This window comes from Leucoraja erinacea, chromosome 2 (assembly GCF_028641065.1).
Source record: "Leucoraja erinacea ecotype New England chromosome 2, Leri_hhj_1, whole genome shotgun sequence".
Lineage (NCBI taxonomy): Eukaryota > Metazoa > Chordata > Chondrichthyes > Rajiformes > Rajidae > Leucoraja > Leucoraja erinaceus.
The window spans coordinates 23,220,671-23,244,991 of record NC_073378.1 but is presented as its reverse complement, the minus strand read 5'-3'; the positions used below and the strand labels follow the sequence as shown (position 1 = coordinate 23,244,991).

The 24,321-nt window shown below is 42.9% G+C and overlaps 1 protein-coding gene across 2 annotated transcripts in view; it reads left to right on the top strand.

Moving 5' to 3' along the window:
• The window catches only part of LOC129707610 (voltage-dependent L-type calcium channel subunit beta-2-like), a 343,156-nt gene that overhangs the window by 3,741 nt on the left and 315,094 nt on the right, over nt 1–24,321 (top strand). The gene's annotated exons all lie outside the window — the stretch shown is intronic.

Below are 24,321 nucleotides of genomic sequence, written 5' to 3'. Positions count from 1 at the left end.
AATGCGTATTGTGTTTTCTGTAAATATGTTTGAATATTAGTCATACTCAATATCAATAATCAAACACGGGCAGTACATATTAAAGCTAAGGCAGACTGAATTTCACTGCCTGTATACATTACCGGGTCACAAGCAGAGATTCCATTGTTCCATTATTTACATCTACACACATTTAAGTAACGTGCCATAGTAATAGTTTGTAGATGTGCTCAATACTTTCTAAAACACATATTTAATGCTTTCCATAATATCATCTGAAAAAAAGCACACCCTAAACCTACTTTTTTTTCCATACATGTATGGAATGTGCATCTATAATAATAATAAATAATAATAAATCCTTTATTTCGAACAGACTAAAAAAATAAAACGCAAGTTTGAAACGGCATACAAAAAACAAAAAAAACAACAAGAATATTTATTAAAGTGCCATAAACAATATTTATAAATAAATGAATCGTATGTGTCTGACGAGGAGCAGGAAGAAGCCAAACCTTATTAATTCCCACCCCTTATTCAACTGCTTATAATTATCTTACACATATCTAGCAGCTATAAACACCTATTTCCATATGTACACCAAATTATTTACATTTATACACTAATCAAATATTTGCAAAGCAATACAAAATTTATACACTAATCAAATATTTGCAAAGCCATTACAAAAAAAAGAGGAAAAAAAAGAAATAACCCTCCTGTACTATACAGTGTCTCTTAGTCATATAGTTAACCCATCACCCTATAACCACCCTTCCCAATACAATCAGTATACCAAATATCCCACTCACAATCACCTATCCTCAACCCAATATCCTTTTAAAAAAGTGTGTTTGTACATCTTTTTAAACTGAATTATGTTTGTGCTAAGTTTTATCTCCTGTTCCAAACCATTCAACAAATTCACACCACAGATTGCTATGCACATACTTTTAAGAGTTGTTCTGACATTGAGTTTTTTTAAATTACGTTCCCCTCTCAAATTGTACCCACCCTGTCTTTCCATAAACAGTTTTTGTGTATTTCCCGGAAGTAAATTATTTCTTGCTTTGTACATGATTTGTGCAGTCTTAAATTTAACCAGATCAGTGAACTTCAGTGTAAGTGACTAAGAATAATAAATCGGTATGTTCAAGATATCCAACGTTATTGATGAATCTTATTGCTTTTTTTTGTAATGTGCATAACGGCTGTAGGTTGGTTTTGTAGGCGTTACCCCATATCTCCACACAGTAACTCAGATATGGCAACATGAGTGTATTATACAGAGTATGAAATGATTTGTGGTCCAGAATATGTCTTGATTTTCTCAATATTGCTATAGACTTTGCCAGTTTTGCTTTGACGTGGTCTATATGTGGTTTCCAGCAGATTTTAGTGCATCAGATCTAGTGCATCAGTTTTTACATTTACAGAGGAAATGACTGTAAATTGGTGATAATTCTGGGCGATATATTTACCTATGGATATGCTGTCAAATGAGGTTTATTTTGTAATCTTTGCTTCATTGTAGACAAATTAACAGGGAGAGAGAATATAATATATTTTCCTTTAACCAAAAAGTAAATCTTCAAATACCTGTAAAATAATTGCATATTTGACGGTTGGCCTTCTTGGTCACTGAACCTTGAAGAAGTGGATTGTGAGAAAGATTGAACTGGTGGTGAGGAAGAAAGGTTGCGTTTCATGTGATGGACAAGCAGAAGCTCGCAGAAGCATGAAAGGGAGAATAATTTGTGAAATAGTGACTGAAAATATGTCTGCAAATATGTGGCCGAATTCATTGCAAAAGACCTACGAAGATGAAATGGATCAAGACCATTTTAAGGAGACACAGGGAACTGCAGATGCTAGTTTACAAAAAAAGACACAAAATGCTGGAATAATTCAACGGGTCAGGCAGCATTTCTGGCGAACATGGTTAGGTGACGTTTTGGGTTGGGACCCTTTTTCACATTGATTCTGTTGGGGGGGGAGGGGTGTGTGGGAGTTAGCAGGAAAAGGTAGAAGAGGACAAAACTGGTCAGAGTGATAGGTGGATACAGGTGAGTGGGGAGGGGGGGGGGGTTATAGGCAGATGGTTGGACAAAGGCCAAAGATGAAAAGTGTGAGATAAAAAAATAGAAGAGTTTAAAATTGTAAAGTCAGAAGAAGGAATATAGCGGAGTCAGGGGATTATAGGGAGAAGGCAGGAATGGGGTGGAAGTGGTGGAGGCAGGTTCGTTGGTATCATTTAAAAATAAATTGGATAAGATATGGATGAGAATGGAGGGTTATAGGGTGCAGGGGGGGACTAAGAAACAAAGTTGGTCGGCACGGACTGTAAAGATGGCCGGCTGTAATTGTTATATGGTTATACATAGAGGGAAAAGTGGGGATGCAAATCTGGGTGGGGTGGAAAAGAAAGAAAGGAAGACCATTTAACTCTTTATTGCATTGATGCTGGCCTGAACAATGGTCACAGTACAAAATATAATAGATTTCTTCTCATATCTGGGTCAATCAATATTTATATTGTACTATTCACACATTCTTGATTGCAGTGTATGTATATTTTATTGAAGTACGTTACCATCAGAGTCGTTTGTGATGCAGAACAGGATTGCCTTTTCAGAAATGTGCTGATTTTAGGGAGGGTATAAAATGTATGCACATTTTCATTCTGCTACCATTGCTAAACAATAGACAATAGGTGCAGGAATAGGCCATTCAGCCCTTTGAGCCAGCACCGCCATTCAATGTGATTATGGCTGATCATCCCCAATCAATACCTCATTCCTGCCTTCTCCCTATAATCCCCTGACTCCGCTATCTTTAAGAGCCCTATCTAGCTCTCTCTTGGAAGCATCCAGAGAACCTGTCTCCACCACCCTCCGAGGCAGAGAATTTCACAGACTCGTCACTCTCTGTGAGAAAAAGTGTTTCCTCGTCTCCGTTCTAAATGGCTTACTCCTTTTTCTTAAACCGTGGCCCCTGGTTCTGGACTCCCCCAACATCGGGAACATGTTTCCTGCCTCTAGCTTGTCCAAGCCCTTAACAATCTTATATGTTTCAATGAGATTCCCTCTCATCCTTCTAAACTCCAGAGTGTACAAGCCCAGCTGCTCCATTCTCTCAGCATGTGACAGTCCCGCCATCCCGGGAATTAACCTTCTAAACCTCTTTTCTCTTTCTTCCTTCGCATCATATACTCACTTGAAAGCAAAAATAATCAACCTCATTAATTGCTCAGCTTATAACTCATCAGCGCAAAAGCACAAAATGCTATTAGCAATCCCAGCAAGTATGCTTCTTCTGTTAGACTATACATTCATTTGTTAGACAGTGATTTGACAGAGAACAAAAACACAGTCCTTGGCCACGGGTCTTCAGCAAAGACGAATAAAACCCCAACACTTCGAATTGCTGTTTAAAATTAGCTCCTCCATTTTCAATTTCAATTTAAGTTATTAGTTAAACTGTTGTCAATAGATGTCTGGATCCAGTTATCAATGTACCTCACTTCAACTGCTTTTAGTCTAAAATGTATAATGACAGAATCAAGTGCAGTTGAGCGTGAAATCGTGTTAATAGGCTCGTCATCCTGTCAGAAAATAATTTACTGTCAGCTATATTAAAGAAATGCTGACAACATGGACACGTTTACTTAATTCCTTCTCAATGCATTGATTATAAAAAAAAATGCACAAAAACAGTTCACCCAGCCATTGCCCTGTGATTTTACAAGAGAGTATCTTTTGCTTCTCTGAATTATAAATAGTCATCAGGACAGGTAGAATATCTGGAGAAAGAGATAGAACAATGGCTTGGGTGGCACAGTGGTACAGCAGGAGAGTTACATCCTTACAGCGGCAGCAGCACGGGTTCAATCCTGACACCAGGTATTGTCTGTATAGAGTTAGTATGTTCTCCCCCGTAACTGCTTGGGGTTTTCTCTGAGTGATCCAGTGTTCTCCAACACTCAAGACCTACAGGTTCATTGGCATTGATAGAAATTGTAAATTGTCCCTAATATATAGGACAGTCTTAGTGTACAAGGATCGCTGGTCAGCACTGACTCGGTGGGTCAAAGGGCCTGTTTCCATGCTGTATCTCTAAACTAAACTAAGTCAATTGGCACAGGTGAGGCACCTCTGATATGGCTCATTGAGTTGAAAGGCTAACCATGTTTTTCATTGCAGTTTCTGTTAATGGATTCTGTCAATAAAATGCAATAATATTCTTTTGGAAACTGTAATACAGGTTGTAATTTTCTGATTCGTCGCTTTGGCCTTCGTTGGAATTTAAAGGACAATTCAAGACATTGCGTATCAGGAAATCTGGATTCAACCCTAACTTTGGGCACTGCCTATGTGGACTTTGCATGTTCTCCCTGTGCTGAGTTTCCTCCCACATCCCAAAGGGTTGTGGGTTGGTAGGTTAATTGGCCACTAAGTTAGGGTGGCACAGTGGCACAATGGTAGAGTTGCTGCCTTACAGCAACAGAGGCCTGAGTTCGATCCTGACTATGGGTGCCGTCTGTACGTTTGTATGTTTTCCCTATGACCGCGTAAGATTTCTCCGGCTGCTCTGGTTTCCTCCCACTTTCCAAAGATGTACGGGTTTGCAGGTTAATTGGCTTCTGTAAATTATCCCTAGTGTGTAGGATAGAACTATTGTACAGGGGATCATGGGTTGGCACGGACTCAGTGGGCTGAAGTGCCTGTTTTTAATGCTGTATCACCAAACTAGATGTGTGAAGATGAGTGATGGAATCTGAGGGGAAGTTGGTGAGAATGTGGAGAGAACAGAATTGGATGTAGGGTTGGTGTGTATGGGTGGTAGATGGCCTGTGCAGATCGGTGGGCCAACAAGCCCTTTTTCTGTGCCATATGATTATGGAGAGCGTTGACTGAGATTTTAGCTAGTATCTAAGATTTTATTTGTGAGGTGAGACTTTGATGATTTTCTTCAGAATGTGAAAGATTAAGGGTAAACTTAACTAAAGTTTCAAATGTTGAGATTTTGATAAAATAAAACTACACCCTCGGCTGAGATCTGGGGAGGCATTGAAGCGAATATTTTTATTACACGCAGAAGTTCCTATTACCTGAAGACATGATGGAAACTAGTTCAATAAATAATTTTAAGAAGGCATTATTTGAATGAATATTTGAAAATGAACTTACTGGTCCATGGGCAAAAGCAGAGTTATGGGAATAAATATGAATGTTCAATCCAGGCGTTTGCCACAATGGAGGCCTGGATAGAGCGGATGTGGAGAGTATGTCTCCACTAGTGGGAGAGTCTAGGATCAGATGTCATAGTCTCAGAATTAAAGGATGTTCCATTCGGAAGGAGATGAGGAGGAATTTCATTAGTCAGAAGGTGGTGAATCTGTGGAATTCATTGCCACAGAAGGGTGTGGAGGCCAATGGATATTTTTAAGGCAGAAAGAGATAGATTCTTAATTATTATGGGTGTCCAGGCTTAGGGGGGGGGGGGGGGAGGGGGAGGGGGGCGGGGAGAATAGGCTTAAGATGGAAGGGTAGATCAGCCATGATTGAATGGCGAAGTAGACTTGATGGGCCGAATGGCCTAATTCTGTTCCTATCACATGAACTTAAAAAGAACCACAGGTACTGGAATCCTGTGCAAAACACAAAAATACTGAAGTAACTTGGTAGTCCAGGCACTATCTATGAACGGAATGGGTTGGCGATTTTTTGGGTCAGGACCACAATAGGCCAGGTTTCTCTCTTCTGTGAGAGAAATAACTTCTTATACTAACCTTTTCTGCTGGCCAGTACATTTCATGGCTAGTTATTATTACTGGCAGTTGGCATTCACAGGGGAAATCAACCAGAAGCATGCTCTCAAATCACTCCCTTCATTTGGAGTGAAGGACAGTGAGATTAGTGTGGAGAATACTAATATGCCCTGGCAGTTTGTGGTTAAGAAGGAGGAGGTGTTGGAGGTCAAAAATGCCGTTTCTGCAGCAGACAATTACACACAAATTCATTTACATTAAACATCCATCAATAGCTGTGATGGAAGGACAAAAAAATAATTCTCCATGCACTCTCCCACCCCCCCCCCCCCCACCCCCCCCCCCCGATGTCCAAGCCAGTAGAGCATTAAAATGGATAACTCTTCAGGACCTGCTGGGATTTATCCAAGGTTATTGAAAGAGGCAAGAGGAGATTGTTGGAGCTTTGATAAAAAAATATTTGCATGGCGTCCTGGAGGATTGGAAAGTAGCTAATGTTCCTTTATTTAAGAATGGAAGTAGAGATAATACAAGGAAATTATATTCTCCCATCAGCGGTAGACCACATCACAAACGAGGAGATCTACCGGGAAACTGCAACAAAGCCTCTCAGCCAGGACATAGAGGTACGCAGGATGAAATCTGCAGGACGTGTGCTCAGAATGTCACCAGAATGTGCAACTAAGATAGCAATGACATGGCAACCTGGCCGAAGATGGAAAAGAGGCCGATCAAAACTCACATGGAGAATTTGGGAGCACAGGACGCAAACCTATCGAGGGTGGAAGACGTTGCACATAACCGAACAGAATGGTGAAAGCGTGCTGCCCAATGAAGTCAACAGTGTGGGAGGAACTAAGTCTAAGTCTAAATAATCAATGGAAGGGAAACTATTGGAGAGGAATCTTTGATTTTGGATTTACATTGGAAAGGGAATGGGTTAATTGTGGACAGTGAGTATGGTTTTGGACATGGCAAGTGTTGTTTTACTAATTTGATCGAGTATTTCGAGGAGGCGACTTAAGGTTATTGATGAGGGTAGGGTGGTGGATGGATCCTACATGGATTCCCTACACCCCAAAATATTGACATGTGCCTGCTCCTTCCAAAACTTGGCAAAGTCAAATACTGTACTAATCATGGTAAAACTTTCCACACTCTAATACCTACCTTTGATGTCTTAGCAATTTGATTTTTTTTTTTTAAATTAAAAAAAAAATATGCTGAAAGATAATTGATCTGAAATGTTTAAGAAGGAACTGCAGACGCTGGAAAATGGAAGGTACACAAAAATACTGGAGAAACTCAGCAAGTGCAGCAGCATCTATGGAGCGAAGGAAATAGGCAAACGTTTCAGGCCGAAACGCCTGAAGGAGCGGAGGGGAGAAGAAAGGAAAAATGAGGAGCCCGAAGGCTGAGGGCTGAGGAAGGGGAGGAGACAGCAAGTGCTAACAAAATTGGGAGAATTCAATGTTCATGCCCCCAGGATGCAGACTCCCCAAGCGGAATATGAGGTGCTGTTCCTCCAAAAACAATCCCTCGCTCTGGCCATGGAGGAGACCCAGGACAGAGAGGTCGGATATGGAATGGGAGGGGGAGTTGAAGTGTTGAGCCATCAGGAGGTCAGGTTGGTTATTGCGGACCGAGCGGTGGTGTTTGGAGAAACGATCGCTAAGCCTCCGCTTGGTCTCACCGATGTAGATCAGCTGACATCTAGAGCAGCGGATGCAATAGATGAGGTTGGAGGAGATGCAGGTGAACCTCTGTCGCACCTGGAAATACTGCTTGGGTCCTTTAATGGAGTTGAGGGGGGAGGTAAAGGAACAAGTGTTGCATCTCTTGTGGTTGCAACGGAAAGTGCCCGGGGAGGGGGTGGTATGGGAGGGAAGGGAAGAATTGACAAGGGAGTTACGGAGGGTGCAGTCTTTGCAGAAGGTAGACATTGGGAAGATGTGGCGAGTGGTGGGGTCACGTTGGAGGTGGAGAAACTGACGGAGGATTACTTGTTGTATGTGACGACTGGTGGGGTGAAAGGTGTTAACTGTTTCTTTCTTCATAGTTGCTGTCTGACCTGCTGAGTATCTCCAGCATTTTCTGTTTTCATTTTAGATTCCCCAAATCTGCAGCTTATTAATTTATGATTAACTGCATGTATTTTATAATATTAACAATCTCTGTTGCATCCTCCTCTGTCATTGCCCCTGGTATTCCAGCCTTTCCTTACAACATCACCTTCTAATCCTTGTTGTCAGCCTAATTTTGTGTCGCACTTTCTTCAGGTTTATAATCTCTTATGGGGTATAACAATATTGTATTTCCAAACCATGGTCTAAATAATATTAATATTATAAACATGAGCTATCTTCCTTTGCAATCAACACATCTTGTTGTTTCTAATGCGTAGGGGAAAAAACTGTAGATGCTGGTTTTAAATCGAATATTCCTTCACTCCAGAGATGTTGCCTGTCCCTCTGAGTTACTCCAGCATTTTGTGTCTATCGTTGTTGTTTCTAATGGCTGTTGTGTTCACATTTCATATATTCAGTGTTAAGATCAAATCCAGCAAAAAAAAATGTTGCATTTACATGGCACATTATCACATCTCTGAGAAATTCTTGATTTGCAAAAGTATCAAATGTTACGGGGAGAAGGCCAGAGAATGGGGTTCAGAGGGGAAAATAAATCTGCCATGAATGAATGGCGGAACAGACACAGTGGCCTAATTCTACTACTATGTCTTCTGGTCTAAATGTTTGGAGGTATTTCACATCTACTGTTGTATGGCCAGATGAGGCAAATACTACAACACCAGTACTTGACAAATACTCAACATTACCCTGGTTATGCTCTCAATGACCCACACCAGTCAGGCCATGGTCTCGTGTCAACCCTACCATCGAGAAGAAGGTACAGGAGCCTGAAAACTGTGCTCACCAGGTTCAAGAGTAGCTTCTTCCCAGCAACCATCAAGCTCTTGAACACTGCCCAACACTAACCTGGTTTGTAGGTTAATCGACTGTAAATTGTCCCTAGTGTGGTGGATAGTGCAAGTGTGCGGAGTGATCGATTATCTGTGCAGACTCGGTGGGCCGAAGGACCCGTTTCAACACTAAATCTCTAAATTCTCACCTCGCCTAACTTGAAATTTAACCTCACTCAAGTTAATATGAACTATAATGAGATGTCTTTGTTTGCACGGACACTTTTTGTCTTTTTGCACTTTTTACTGTTATTTATTTATTTATGGAATTTTGGATTGTTATTTATTTGTGTGTACTGCATTTACAGGCCTCTGTTAAGCTGCTGCAAGTAAGAATTTCATTGTTCCATTGATGGTACATATGAAAATGAAACATTATTGACTCTTGAACCAATATATGTACAAAACATCTTTCAAAAATACTAATAGGAACAAGCACATGGGCCGCGGAGCTGGGGGGGGGGGGGGGGGGATGGATGGAAGCAGACATTTTTGGCTAGACATGCCCCAATGTCTTCAGCTTTGGACGAGGTGCTGCTGTGCTCTGAGCAACCTGGTCGTGGGTGTTGGAGCCGGGGCGGAGGGATGGATGGAAGCAGAAGCGGCGGGGGCAGATGCGGACGGGGAGTCAGGGATGGCGAGTATTTGAGGGGCTGGCGAGCCGCTCACTGTAGCTCCGGCCATGGAGCAGCCTCAGTGCAAGAGTCCCTTGGAGACGGCCGGACTTGGGTCGAAGGCGAGGAGGAAGCATTGCGCTGCTGCCGTGAGAGTCTCTGCGCCGAATTCACCCTGGTGACCGGCATAGACCAGGTTGCGGCTCAGTGCATCCTGGAAGACAACCAGTGGCTGCTGGAAGTAGGTACCAAGATCTGGGTTGAAGCAGTGGAAGATAGTGGCCTTCAAATGGGGGTGGTTGGAGAAAGCATCCTGCTTGCCTACTAGATTTTCACTTACTGTAACTGCAGGAAAAATGTTCCCAATGTTGGGAGAGTCCAGAACCAGGGGTCACATTTAAGAATAAGGGGTTGGCCATTTAGGACTGAGATGAGGAAAAACTTTATTCACCCAGAGAGTTGTGAATCTGTAATTCTCTGCTACTGGAGGCAGTGACGGCCAATTCCCTGGATGTTTTCAAGAGAGGGTTAGATTTAACTCTTGGGGCTAGCCAAATCATGGGATATGGGGAAAAAGCAGGAACTGAGTACTGATTTCAGATGATCAGCCATGATCATATTGAATGGCAGTACTGGCTCGAATGGCTTATTCCTGCACCTATTTTCTATGTTTCTATGCTTGAGTATATGGCAATAAATCTTGACCACTTGATTTTGAAGCATTCATACATGGTGAAGGTATAATGTAATCATTGAGTGATACAGTGTGAAAACAGGCCCTTCTGCCCAACTTGTCCACACCCTCCAACTATACTACCTGCTTTTGGTCCATATCCCTCCAAACCTGTCCTATACATGTAGCAGTCTAACTGTTTCTTAAATGTTGGGATAGTCCCTGCCTCAACTACCTCCTCTGGCAGCTTATTCCATACACCCACCACCCTTTGTGTGGAAAAAGATACCCCTCAGATTCCTATGAAATCTTGTCCCCATCACCTTAAATCTGTCCTCTGGTCCTTGGTTCACCTACTCTGGTCAAGAGACTCAGTCTATTGAAATGTATATTCCTAATGCATTTTAGATTTCTCAAATGCCTTTTAAAAAAAAAAAGATGTTTCCACAAACATAAACCCCCTTTATTAATGTCATATATTGATGATTCCACATTCAAATCAAAATATACATCAAAAGGAGAACGCATACTTTCAAAATACTCTGATTTTTCCCCCGAGCAAAACATAATTTGTGTGACTTTGCAAAATCAGGAAATGTTATGATTATTTCTTGTCCCTTTTTCCAACTGTAAACAAAAAAAAAATAGCACTTGAAATTATAACACATTTAAACTTTTTTATGTGAAATTTCCTGTACCGTAGAAACCACTGGTGTCGATCCCAGGGGGTAATAACACAGGCCTGTGTTATTATCCCCCAGTTTTTGGAAGTCGAGCAATAACAAAAATGATAATCACCTACTCCTATCTCGAATGTAGGCCCTACATTATCGTAAAAAAACTTCCAACAAAAAACATTGAAATCATACCTACAATGCAATAAAACATGATTTTAATACATCAAATTTCAAAAAGTCCCCAAAAAGTTCCCCCCTATCTTCCCCCCCCCCCCCCCCCCCCCGCAACACTCCCTCGCCAGGTACCCCCGAGGCCGGTAATCAGTGATCGCTCAGCTCCCCTGCTCTTTCAAAAATGCTCCACAGACTGTTCAGGTGACATCAGGCACTGAGAAAATCTTGCCACACCTTTCACAGGATGTTTAAAATGCACTTGAATTGTAGTAAGCAACTCTGTTTAATACATAAGCTGAAGAACAGTATTATTGAGGATACTTCATTCGCTCAATAATATAATGTATCATTACATGAAATATGTCCAATGCCTGAAGCTTTGTTTTTAGTGAAATAACACGTTTTTCAAAAGAAAAAGAATATTGCATTATTACCAAGTTGAATGGTGAATCTCTGGAATTCTCTGCCACAGAAGGTAGTTGAGGCCAGTTCATTGGCTATATTTAAGAGGGAGTTCGATGTGGCCCTTGTGGCTAAAGGGATCAGGGGGTATGGAGAGAAGGCAGGTACGATATACTGAGTTGGATGATCAGCCATGATCATATTGAATGGCGGTGCAGGCTCGAAGGGTTGAATGGCCTACTCCTGCACCTAATTTCTATGTTTCTAAAATATTCCTTTTTTATATTGTGTATTCCTTGAAAAATTTAAGAAAGCTTGCAAGAAAACGGAATATATTGTACATTTCGTTATCAGTCATCAATTTTGAAGGTTATATCATTTAGATTTCTGAGGCACTACACATTAATCAATATTTTACACTTGGCAATAAGTCTCAGAGTTATTGGGTCTATTTATGTTTTGATTAGCCAAATGTAATAAAACAACTTTTCACTTAGTTAGACATATGCCATTTCGTTCATGAAAGAATTTAATCTAATGTAAGTTAATATATGCAAAACTAAAGTAAAGGTATTAATATAACTTTCACAATGAATGTGACATGCTTGATAAACATACAGTGGGAAAACAGGTGCCAAAGCAGGAGGAGAGAGAATTGCTGAAGTGAGAAGCCAATGTGTTGAAGAGATGAATATGGTAAATGATAGAAATCTCTCACATCGATTGAAGATAGGAAGTTTTGGTCTGAATTTTGCAGTCAAAATAACAGAGTGGGTAGTGGAGCTTGTGGCTATTATATGATAAATCAGTGGTTTCTGGCTTGGACACATGTTCAGTTAAACATGAAAATCTTGAAGCTTTTGTCAGAGATGGCCCGCCCACTTCTCCACACTTCCTTCCTGTCGATATCCTTGCTGATATAACGCCACCCTAAAATTACTAGTGTCGGGATCTGCACTATTTATCCGCAAGTCCACACTAGTTGAAATGGTTATTGCTGGTGGAATCCAGGGTAAGTGGGATAGATTTCACTGGTTTGTTTAAATGAGAATTGATGCCACATGTTGCCTGCTGCTAACTTCATGCTGCTTCTTCATTTCCATGGTTTCTGTGCTCAGCCAACACGAGCCATGCTGTTCATTGGCTACATGCGGTAACAAGCAGCTAATATAGTAAGCATTAATTAATGTTCACTGGCACTGCTTAAAGAGGAGCTCTACTGTGGTTGGATCAGGTGCTGGAAGTTCATCTACACGAGAGCCTAACCCAGGGTGGTTGATTCCATTTTTTTGATGCCGATCTTGTATGTGGTGCAGGGACTAAATATCAAGGGACAAATTGTGTATCCACAGTGGACCAGCCGATCTCCAGGCTTCCCTGTCAAGTGGCAATCCAATCAAATGGTCCTGGAGCTCTTTGAAGGGGCTCAAGTTTCATGATGCTGGATACAACATCACAAGAAATTTACAAACTGCACAAAATCAGAACCAGTGAATATAAAGTACTCTCAAATACAATTGCAAAATTAACCTTGCATTCTGCTCAACTCATCATTTTTTAAAAATCAATTAGGACTCTCACCTGACATTCTTATGTCCCAGACACTCCTTCCTACACTTAAATTATCGACCGCATTACCCTCATGACCCTACTTGTATATGTTGCCCGTAATTCAATCTGATAGCCACGTCTAACTTTCTCTGCATTTAATGTAGGCTCCATGTAAGGGTTTTGAAAAGATTCCACATGACAAGCTGTTGTCCAATGAAAGTAAATTGCATGGAAACATAAAAGCTCAATGGATCTTACGGAGGGCTGACTTTTGCATTCAAAATTAACTCTGGTAGTTTGGGGTGAAAGTAACTTGCATTTAGAGTCATTGTCATCCAGCACAGAACCAGGCCCTTCGGCACAACTTGCCCATGCCATCTAAGATGCCCCAGTTATGCTAGTCCCATCTGTCCACACTTGACCCACATCTCTCTAAATATCCTATGCATTTCTTGCCTGTTCGCTAACATTACTGATTTAATATATTTGTATTGATGCGTTGGCCATTTTCTTACTGATTAACTGCATTGGTTTAGTTTCTCCTTTGATGGCAGGAAGCAAAGAGTAAAAGTTAACAGTTTGTGACATAACTTGTTATAAGTGGGGTTTCTCACAGCTCAGTACCTGACACCTTGATTTTTATAATGCAGTATACACCAGTGATTTAGCGTTGTAGCTAGAGAAGATGATACTGTCCCAGCCCCTGCGGACAGCTTTAGACTGTAGGAAGATGAAAATGGGCACCTCAGTTGAGTGAGAAAGCAGCTATTGAATTTAATCCAAGGTGGTGTGAGGCAACATAGTTCAGAAGGTGCCACAAGACAAAGGCATGCAACCACTAGAACAATATCAAGAGGAACAAAGGGTTCTTAGAATGTGCATTGACAGATCCCTAGCAGGACGTCAATGTGGTTAGAGAGGGATATGATGTGTTTTACTTTGTTAGTCAATACATAACCTGTAAATTATAAAATTATACACCATAGAAACAGTCTGTTGGCCAACCAAGTCCATATTGAGCACAGAACACCATTTACACTAATCCTACACAAATCCCATTTCGCCAAGGAACTGCAGATGCTGGTTCAGTATTGTTAAGCTTCAAGTCCGAAAAAAGGCCTCGAACCTAAAATGTCACCGAACTATGTGCTCCAGAGTTGTTGCCCGACCCGAGTTACTCAAGCCCCATTTCTCCAATTTCAGCTACCCATTCCCCTTCCCCCCCCCACCCACCTCCACCCCCACCCCCACCACGCTTGCCATGCAATTACTTTCCCCTTCACCACCTCTTTCATCCAGTTATCTCATACTTCTCCCTACTCTGGGTCACAATTTTTCTTCTCCCCTATTTCCTTCTACCTATCATCTCTCCCCTTGGTTCATCATTTTATTCCTCACCGTCCATTCTTATCAGGTTCTACCATTTGCACTCTTGTGCCTTTCAGCTTATCAGCCTTGGTTACTATCTCTCCCCTTCCCCCTCCCAGCTCACTTGTCAACTCCTCCTTACCTGGATCCACCAATCACTTGCTAAATCAAAGTCATACAGCATAGAAACAGACCCTTCAACTCAATTTGCCCATGCCAACCAAAATGCCCCATATACATTAGTCCTTCCTGCCTGTTTTTGGCCAATATCTCTCTGAACCATTCCTATCCATATACCTGCCCAAATGTCTTTTAAATGATGACATGTTGCCTGCGTCAACTACCGCCTGTTGCAGTTTATTTCACACTAGACCAAGCGCAGACCCGTTGGGTCCGTTCCCCCAACATGCGGTTGTGGGGGGGTGGGGAAGTGGCATGCAGCGTCGCACACTAACTACCCCCCCCCCCCCCCCCCTGCACACTCACGCTAATGGAGGGGAGGAGGGGGGGAGAGAGAGGGGAGGGGTGGAGGGGGGGGGAGAGAGAGAGGGGGATAGAGGAGAGGGGGGACGAGGAGAGGGGGAGAGGAGGGAGAGGGGGGGGAGGTGGGGGAGCAGGGAGGGAGGGTGGAGGGAAGGGGGTAGGGGTGTGTGGAGAGGAGGGTGGTTTAGGGGGAGGGATGGTGGGGGAGAAAAAGAGGGGAGAGGGGGGGGGGGGGGGGGGGGGGGGGGGGGGAGAGAGAGTGCCTTTTTACTTCAACCCAAACCCAAACAACCATTTGCAGGCAGTGCTTTTTTACCTCTAACCATATTTTCAAACCAAATTAAGGGTACTCAGTGCTGTAGACATTTGTCAATGTCATTCAGAGCTCAGATTGAGGCACACCACTTGCAGAGACTGATGAGGCACACCACTTGCAGCGAATGATTGAGGCACACCATTTGCAGAGACTGATTGAGGCACACCACTTCCTGTTTTTATAGTCCCTCCCCCTCCCTCCAGCAGGGGCAGCAGAGTGAATGGGGAATTTTGTAAAAACATTAATATCTCTGTCAATTTTCTTCGACGGGAAAAATCCTCGGCACACATGCGGCGGAGGGGGGCTCTGAACGAGATGGCTAAAAATGACGGGCGTAGGTGGCGGCATACTCTCGGAAATCGCAGCACAGAAAGCCAAAACCGGTCAAGAACAGACTTTTAGTAATATAGATAGATAGATATCCACCTGTGTGAAAAGGGGGCCCGTCTGGTTCCTATTGAATCTTTCTCCTCTCATCTTAAACCTATGTCCTCTAATTCTTGATTCTCCTGCTCTGGATTAAAGACTGCATTTACTCTATATATTCCCTTCATGATCATATACACTTCTATAAAATCACCCCGCCCTCCTGCACTCCGAGGAATAAAGTCCTTGCCTGCCCAACCCCTCTATAGCTCCCCCCATTCCTTCTCATCTATCCACCTTGCTCTGTCTTGTCCCACCTCTTTCCCTCCCCTCTTTTGACCACCTGTCTCCCTTCAACGCCATTGGCCTAAAGAAGTTGTCCTGAGCCAAAATGTATTCTGTCTATTTCCCTCCACAGATACTGCCTGTCCTACTGAGTTCCCCCACTACTTTAATTTTTGCCCAAGTTTCCAAGGCCTGCAGGTTTTTATCATCCGCTTTCCCATTTCTCCCCATATTCCCATAACTTCCCAAGATGCCACCACTCACCCACCCACACATCAGCGGCAATTGACCTATGAACCCTCAGGTCTTAGGATGTGTGACCAAGAAAAAACCAATGCGCGGAAGCGCAAGTTCCACGCAGACAGCAATGGAATCAGGATTGTAGCCGGATCACTGGAGCTACGAGGTAACTGCTCCACGAATTGTACCACTGTACTGAATAAATAATCATAAATGGTCCCAACACAAAACTTCTCCTATCCATGTTCTCCAGAGATGCTACTTGACCTGCTGAGTTACTTCGGCAGTTTGCAGAGAAGTCAAACACCAGTGGACATAGATTTAAATGACCATTAGGTACACTTACCCGAGTGCAGTAAGGGTCTGAAGCTCACTGCCTCAAAGGGTAATAGAAGCAGAACTGTCATCCCATTTTAACAATACATAGAAACATAGAAAATAGGTGCAGGAGTAGGCCATTCGGCCCTTCGAGCTTGCACCGCCATTCAATATGATCATAGCTGATCGTCCAACTCAGTATCCCGTACCTGCCTTCTCTCCATACCCCCGATCTCTTTAGCCACAAGGGCCACATCTAACTCCCTCTTAAATATAGCCAATGAACTGGCCTCAACTACCCTCTGTGGCAGAGAGTTCCAGAGATTCACCACTCTCTGTGTGAAAAAAGTTCTCATCTCGGTTTTAAAGGATTTCCCCCTTATCCTTAAGCTGTGACCCCTTGTCCTGGACTTCCCTAACATCGGGAATAATCTTCCTGCATCTAGCCTGTCCAACCCCTTAAGAATTTTGTAAGTTTCTATAAGATCCCCTCTCAATCTCCTCAATTCTAGAGAGTATAAACCAAGTCTATCCAGTCTTTCTTCATAAGACAGTCCAGACATCCCAGGAATACTGCCTGCTGCACCTGCATGCCTACCTTCAATGACTGGTGTACCATGACACCCAGGTCTTGGATGTGTAATTGAAGACTTCTGCCCTGGAGAGGTACAAATGTAGTGCTGGAAGGTAGAATTAGGTTGAGAAGTTCTTGTACATCTGGTAGGTTTTAGATGGGTCAATTGCCCGTCTCTGTGCTGGAAATTTTCTATCAATCTATTTGCTACACTTTCCATTCTGTAACAGAAACGGTTGGTATCTTACCAGAGGCACTATGTGTTAAGTATGGAACTGGGGCAAACAATGCTGAGTTCCAAGCCAATGGCAGAGATGGTGATGAAACCATCGGGTTGAGAGTATTTCGTACCTCATCCTTGTTTCTCCTATCTCCTTCAACAAATTGTAACTATTGTTTCCTTTCACCCTTTCGTTACAAAATAAAACTGTTCCGATATGCACTACATCAAGGCAAGCAAGTATTGCAAGAAGACAAATATTCTAAAGGTACATCACACCAGAACTCACCAGCACAGATACAGAACCGACACATACATTAGAAGTCTCCATCAAGGTGGAATCTGAATGTGTTGAAAGTTTAGGTGTGCTAAGTCTGCTCCAATCATCGGCTCTGACCTTCCTTCCATCGAGGGGATTTATCGCAGTCGCTGCCTCAAAAAGGCTGGCAGTATCATCAAAGACCCACACCATCCTGGCCACACACTCGTCTCCCTGCTACCTTCAGGTAGAAGGTACAGGAGCCTGAAGACTGCAACAACCAGGTTCAGGAATAGCTACTTCCCCTCAGCCATCAGGCTATTAAACCTGGCTCGGACAAAACTCTGATTATTAATAACCACTTTCTGTTATTTGCACTTTACCAGTTTATTTATTCATGTGTGTATATATTTATATCATGATATATGGACACATTTATCTGTTTTGTAGTAAATGCCTACTATTTTTTCTGTGTGCTTAAGCAAAGCAAGAATTTCATTGTCCTATACAGGGACACATGACAATAAACTCACTTGAACTTGAACTTGATTTCCTGGAAGGAGCGGTGTCTTATATGAGCACTTTATTGTGGTCTACAGAAAAACACAGATGGGTACAATGAAATGCTTAGCAGATTTGATATTTTACTAGCTTGTGTTCCTAGCCAAGATGTTAACCATATCTGGTACCAACTTGGCACAGGGTTATATGCTGAGCTTGCATGAAAGTGGCAAACAATTCCATTGATATATTTGTAGATCTAGTATTGGCACTTGCTTCAGTTGCATCTCATCCCAACATTTGCTTGCTGCAGTGGATTCTCACACTATGGGCATCATTGGATTACAGCTTGCACAGGGCTCACATCACATGAGTACAGCATTCAAATCAGTATCTGCTAAAGCTCCAATCAATAGAAATACCTTTTGTGAGGACAATGTCATGCATCTTCTAATCTTTTCTGTGGCTCGGACATCTAACACCAACTGCTCCTGTCCATGTAGATAGTGCTGCTGTAGAATGTCTGGGCTTTCTAGAGGAAGTACTGCATAGCATTTCCAAAGGTCACTATACAGAGATTGCACAGGACCTATTAGTCGACATTATATGTAGCAATTTGTAAATTTGGTTTGAATTTTAATTTGGTATTGTGGCCAAATGGATGCTGAATTGTACAGAGGAAAGGTGAAATATGTCTCATGGGAGTAGTTTTCGCACAAGATAGACACAATGCTGGAGCAGGTCAAGCAGCATCTGGAGAAAAGGAATAGGTGGCTTTTTGAGAGGTGAGGGACATCTCCCCCCCCCCCCCCCCCCCCCCCCCCCCCCCCCCCCCCCCCCCCCCCCCCCCCCCCCCCACCCCAAGTTTTATGATCCGGATTTTAAAATCTCCGCTTTCCGCGAGACAGTGCCAGAGAGGTCGGGAGTGAGACGCGAGCTGTGCCCCCAGGCCCACAGCCAGCGCAGAGACACAGCACTAAACCCAGCTCAACTCTGCCTGTCCCCCCAAGTGAACCTACAACCATGCCTGGACTTGCGGGAAAAATGGTCAGCGTGGAGAAGCAGCGCTGGTGTCCCGTCAGTCCAGTCAGGGCTGTAGGTTTACCCGGTGAGACAGGCAGAGTTGAGCTGCATTTAGTGCTGGATTGAGCCTCCGAAGCCTCGCGCCTGTGTGTGTGTGTGTGTGTGTGCATGCGTGCGCGGCCACCAAAAAATTGTGTCCCTGTCCCCTCCATGTTTTGACAGCGAGTTCCACTCTTGTCTTCAGTTATTTGCAATGCAAGTTGAGTTTTTCGCAGACCATGGTAAAAAATAAGCTGTTTATGATGCCTTCTCCAGCCGCTTTCTCCATCAGCCATCTACTCTTCCAGTCTCCCTTGTTTCCCTTGTTTATTATACTACAAAGGCAAGGTCAGTCCCCACTATGCTGTACAGCATTCAGCAGACCACAATGAGTCTTGACTCCTGTACTGTTGAGTGCTGCAAAATACCTTCAATTTGGTCTAGATCTTTAAAATGCTAATGGTCCATCAAAGATTTTGCAGCAGTGTGGTTATTATCAAAGGCTTGCAGTCCATTTGGGGGTGGATGAGGATCAGAATAATTTGAAGATAGCTCTAATCACCTGTTAAGTGGTGCAGGCTGCAGCACCCCCCTGCATAATTGACTGACTTTTCTTGCCCATTAATGTGGCGCTAAGGCAATAGTGTGTCCTTAGTTTCCTGAAGAGAACAAAACCAACACTGAAGCAATTCAAGACGGGTCGTGAGCAATTGAGTAGCTGCATACTGTCTCTGCCATTAATGTTGACGAGAAGGAATGAAGAATTGTCGGCTGTCTCCAACTAAGACATTTCCGTTACTACACGTAAACAGCAGTGGACAGCTGACAGTAGGATGTTGAAAATAAGTCCTTTGCGGGAAGAAAAAAGATACATACAAGTTCATCGCCTGTCACATAGATAGGCAATGGCCTGCTCCAAGGGTGTAGCTGCCTGGAGCTAGGTGGAATCTTCTTTGTCACAGAGGGCTGTGGAGGCCAAGTGAATAGATATTTCTAAGGCAGGGATAGATAGATTAACCATATAATATAACCATATAACAATTACAGCACGGAAACAGGCCATCTCGACCCTTCTAGTCCGTGCCGAACTAGATTGATTAGTACAAGTGTCAGAGGTTGTGGGGAGAAGGCAGGAGAATGGGGTTAGGAAGGAGAGATGGATCAGCCATGATTGAATGGCAGACTTGATGGGCTGAATGGCCTAATTCTACTCCTATTCCTTATGACCGCTTTCAACAAGGATATCTTCACCAAGAGTGCAGATATTTCACAGTTTGAATCTCATTCAGGAAAAGTGCTCCTTTTTCAGCCATCTTGTCCTCTTTGTGCCTCTGAGGAATCTCCTCGAAAGAAAGAGAATGGCACAAAGACTAATCAAATGGTTTGTACACAAACGTTGACATTAGTTAGAAATACAACAGTGCCTGCCGCATCATTCCCTGTCGACTTTTGTAACATGCTTTGATTTTCAAAAGTATAAAACAATTATTGAAATACAGCAACGCCAAGGAGAAATTAAATAATGTGCAACAGTTAAAAGGTGCTCACTGGTCGAATAGGGGGAAAGGATCTTTTTACTCTTTATTGATGTTCAACTGTATTTGCAATCTGTGTATTTATAGTAGCGTTGAACACCAAAATAACATTGCTGGTATCAAGGAAATATTCAATGTAGATGGGCACAATCTGTCACTTCTGAGTAATTCCAGGGAATATCTGATGCATGGATTAACCCCTCCTCAATATGATACTTACCGGCAGTATCAGCCAAATAAACATGTTCCATGTGTAGCAAGGAACTGCAGATGCTGGCTTAAACCAAAGATAGATAAAAAATGCTGGAGTAACTCAGCGGGACAGGCAGCATCTCTGGATAGAAGGAACGGGTGATGTTTCGGGTCGAGACCTTTCTTCAGACTGAGTTCCATACCCTCTGTAGTATTATTGTGGTCATCAGTGAAATGGGTGCCGAGTGTATGTTTATTCCATGTTAAATGATAATTATTATTCTACAACCTCTCTGGCCCTGAATAATTAAGATTTTGATGTCAAGGTTGGTTTCTTCAGATGAAAATGAATGAGGAAAATTGTTTTTTTTCCTTTTAAATTCTATCTTGCATATGACTTTCATTTCATGCTTTCTGTATAGTCTAATTTTTTTTTTTATTATTTAGTGTTGAACCTTCTTTAATTCTGATACATAATTCCTGGCATAGCAACTGACATTTGGATGATGTTGCTGAGAAACAACATGTAAATGGGAAATTCAAGGCAGTCAAGGGAAGCTGCCTGGTTGCAACTGGATGCCTAAGCATTGAGCAAAGTTGGTATGGACTCATCCCGCAGGACAATGGTGTAGCACATTTGTAGTCGATAGCCCAAACTTACAGGCTGCGCATGGATCAATGAGTGGATCACTTAAGTAGTAGCTGAAAGGAAGACGGGCATGTGGTGTGGAAGTGTAGATAGGGAATTTAAGACTCTGGAACGAGGCAGTTGAAAGCTTAGAGAGGTGACAATGCAGAGAGATTATTAAAAAAAAGTTTGTGATGTTAGTTGAATGGGAAATGAGCCAGGACTAGAGACGCATACAGATTTTTCTAGCCATAATAATGAGAACAAAAAGGGATTGAAAACAAAAAACAGAGTTTTAGAATTGAACACAGGTGGCTGGAAGCCATTATAGATCAGTGAGCAGAAGGGTGAAATGTGAACATATCATAGTGTGTAGGTTAAAAGAATTGGAGATTATGGAGAGAAGGCAGGAGAATGGGGTTGAGAGGGAAAGATTGAGCAGCCGTGATTGAATGGCGGAATAGCCTTGATGGGTTGATTGGGGATCTCATTGAAACATATAAGATGGTTAAGGGTTTGGACATGCTAGAGGCAGGAAACATGTTCCCGATATTGGGGGAGTCCAGAAACAGGGGCCGCCGATTAAGAATAAGGAGTAAGCCATTTAGAATGGAGACGAGGACACACTTTTTCTCAGTCTGTGGATTTCTCTGCCTCAGAGGCGGGTTCTCTGGATGCTTTCAAGAGAGCCACACAGGGCTCTTAAAAATAGCGGAGACGGGGGATATGGGGAGAATGCAGGAACGGGGTACTGATTGGGGATGATCAGCCATGATCATATTGAATGGCGGTGTTGGCTCGAAAGGCCGAATGGCCTACTCCTGCATCTATTGTCTATTGTCTATTTCTACTCCTATAGCTTATAAATCGATGACTCCGATTTGCTAAATTTACAAAATTATGGCTGATGCATGGAAGATTCACAATCGTACCTAAACGTAATTTTAATGTGGACATAACAATTTACCAGCAACAGTGATCAAACTGCATCTTTCACTGTATTGTTGTATATTGGAGTGTGGCCATATTTGTTACTGGCTCTACTAATGTTTAAATAAGTCGCTGGGCCATTATCTGTTAAATGCATGTCTTTTGTTGCTCAGTAATTAAATTTAATGACACAGTGATCAGTTTATTTCCTTTGCAGTGGTTTGTATTTTATATAATTTCTACTTTTTAGAATTTTTCTTCATGTTCAGTACTACTTTTAAATGACCAGCTTTGAACTTATTTGTTTAATTATTATTTGGTGCTTAGGGTTATAATTTTTATTTAATACAGCTATAATTAATTATATTGATCATAATGGCATCTTAGTCAAGCTTCAAAGAAACCAATTTAATGACCAGCAGCAGGAGAGCAGCAAGTAATTGAATTTTCCCCAGTTCTCGGGCTGAGTCTCATAGGGATGAAATGTTTGTTTTGCTGTAGCATAGTTGATTATACGCATGGCCTCAGTGTGAAACATTAAATGTGCCAATTCAGTACATAATGCAAAATATAATGTCAATTAAATTGGGAAAGTGCTTTGTAAATGATTTGCACTCGTATAAAAATACAAGAGTAGAAATTGTCAACACATAAGCCAAGATCAACTGAATGATTTGGCAAGTTTACTATTTAGTTTAGTTTAGGGATTCAGCATGGAAACAGGCTCTTTACTCCACTTAAGGGCCTGTCCCACGAGCATGCGACTCCATGCGGCAAGCGCCACCTAACGTGGTCGCTTGAGCCGTACGGCCTCGCGGGGCCGGTCCCACTTCGATCGCTGGAGCTGTATATGGAGTTGTGCGGAGCTGGTCCCGACATCACGCGGGGTCCGAAAAACTGACCATGTTCAAAAATTCCATACAGCCTGCTGGCCCGCAGCTGCCTGGACGCCGTACGAACCGCCTCGACGGGAGTGCGCAGTGTCTTGATGCCGTACGTCACACGCGGACTTCGCTCAAACTTCACGTCACTCACTCAACCTCCGCGCGGCCCCCGCTTCTGGTTTGGTCGCGCTCGCCGCTTGCCGCATGCAGTTTGCATGCTCGTGGGACAGGCCCTTTAGTCTACATCGATCAAAGGGTGCCACAGTGGTGCGGTGGTAGAATTGCTGCCTCACAACGCCAACTGGATTTCGGATTTGAACCTGGCCGTGGGTGCTGCCTGTATGGGATTTGTAAGTTCTGCCTGTAACTGCATGGGTTTTCTCCGAGTGCATCATTTTCCTCCCGCTCTCCAAAGACATGCAGGTTTGTAGATTAATTAACTTTGGTAAGTTGTAAAAAATAATTGTCCCTAATGTGTACGATAGTGTTGGGGTTTGAGGTGATTACTGGTCGGCGTTGGCTCGAGGGCTGAGTCCAAAGAACATCGAGCACCTGTTTACACTAGTTCTATGTTATCCTACTTTTTCATCCACTCCCTACACTAGGATAATTTACAGAGGCCAATTAACCTACAAACCCACACATATTTGAGATGAGGGAGTAAAGTGGAACATCTGGAGGAAACCCATGCCATCATATAAAGAACATGTAGACTCCACATGACAACACCCAAGGTCAGGATCGATCCCAGGTCACTGGTTCAACCAGTTGCATCACTGATCTGTAGGTTATCCATATGGCATGACTGAGCTCTTCACTGTCTTCCATCATATGCCCACTTCTGATGGGAATCTAACCAGTGTGACAGCACCTGCCATGTTAATCCAGCAACCTTGGTTCAAACTGACCTTGGCTGCTGTTTGTGTGGAGTTTGCATGTTCTCCCTGTAATGCCATGGATTTCCTCCAGATCCACAAGCTGTCTCCCCCATCCGCAATACATTGGCTTCTGTGCATTACGTCCACTGTAGGCAGGAAAAGCAGAAGGGTGATCATGGGAGAGAGAATGGGTTCCATGGAAAGAAGTGTGGGAATTGGACTGCTGAGATCTTGCGGAGACGTAATGAGCTAAATGGCCTCCTCCTATGTTGTAAGGTAGATAGGAGAAACACGCAACAGATGAGAGATTGAGATGTCGATACAAGGAACTGCAGATACTGGTTTACAAAATAGGATATAAAGTGCTGGAGTAACCCAGAAACCCGCTGGGTCACTCCAGCACTTTGTGTGGGTTTTTTTGACATAACAGACGAGGTTTGGTCACCGAGGTTTGGTCACCAA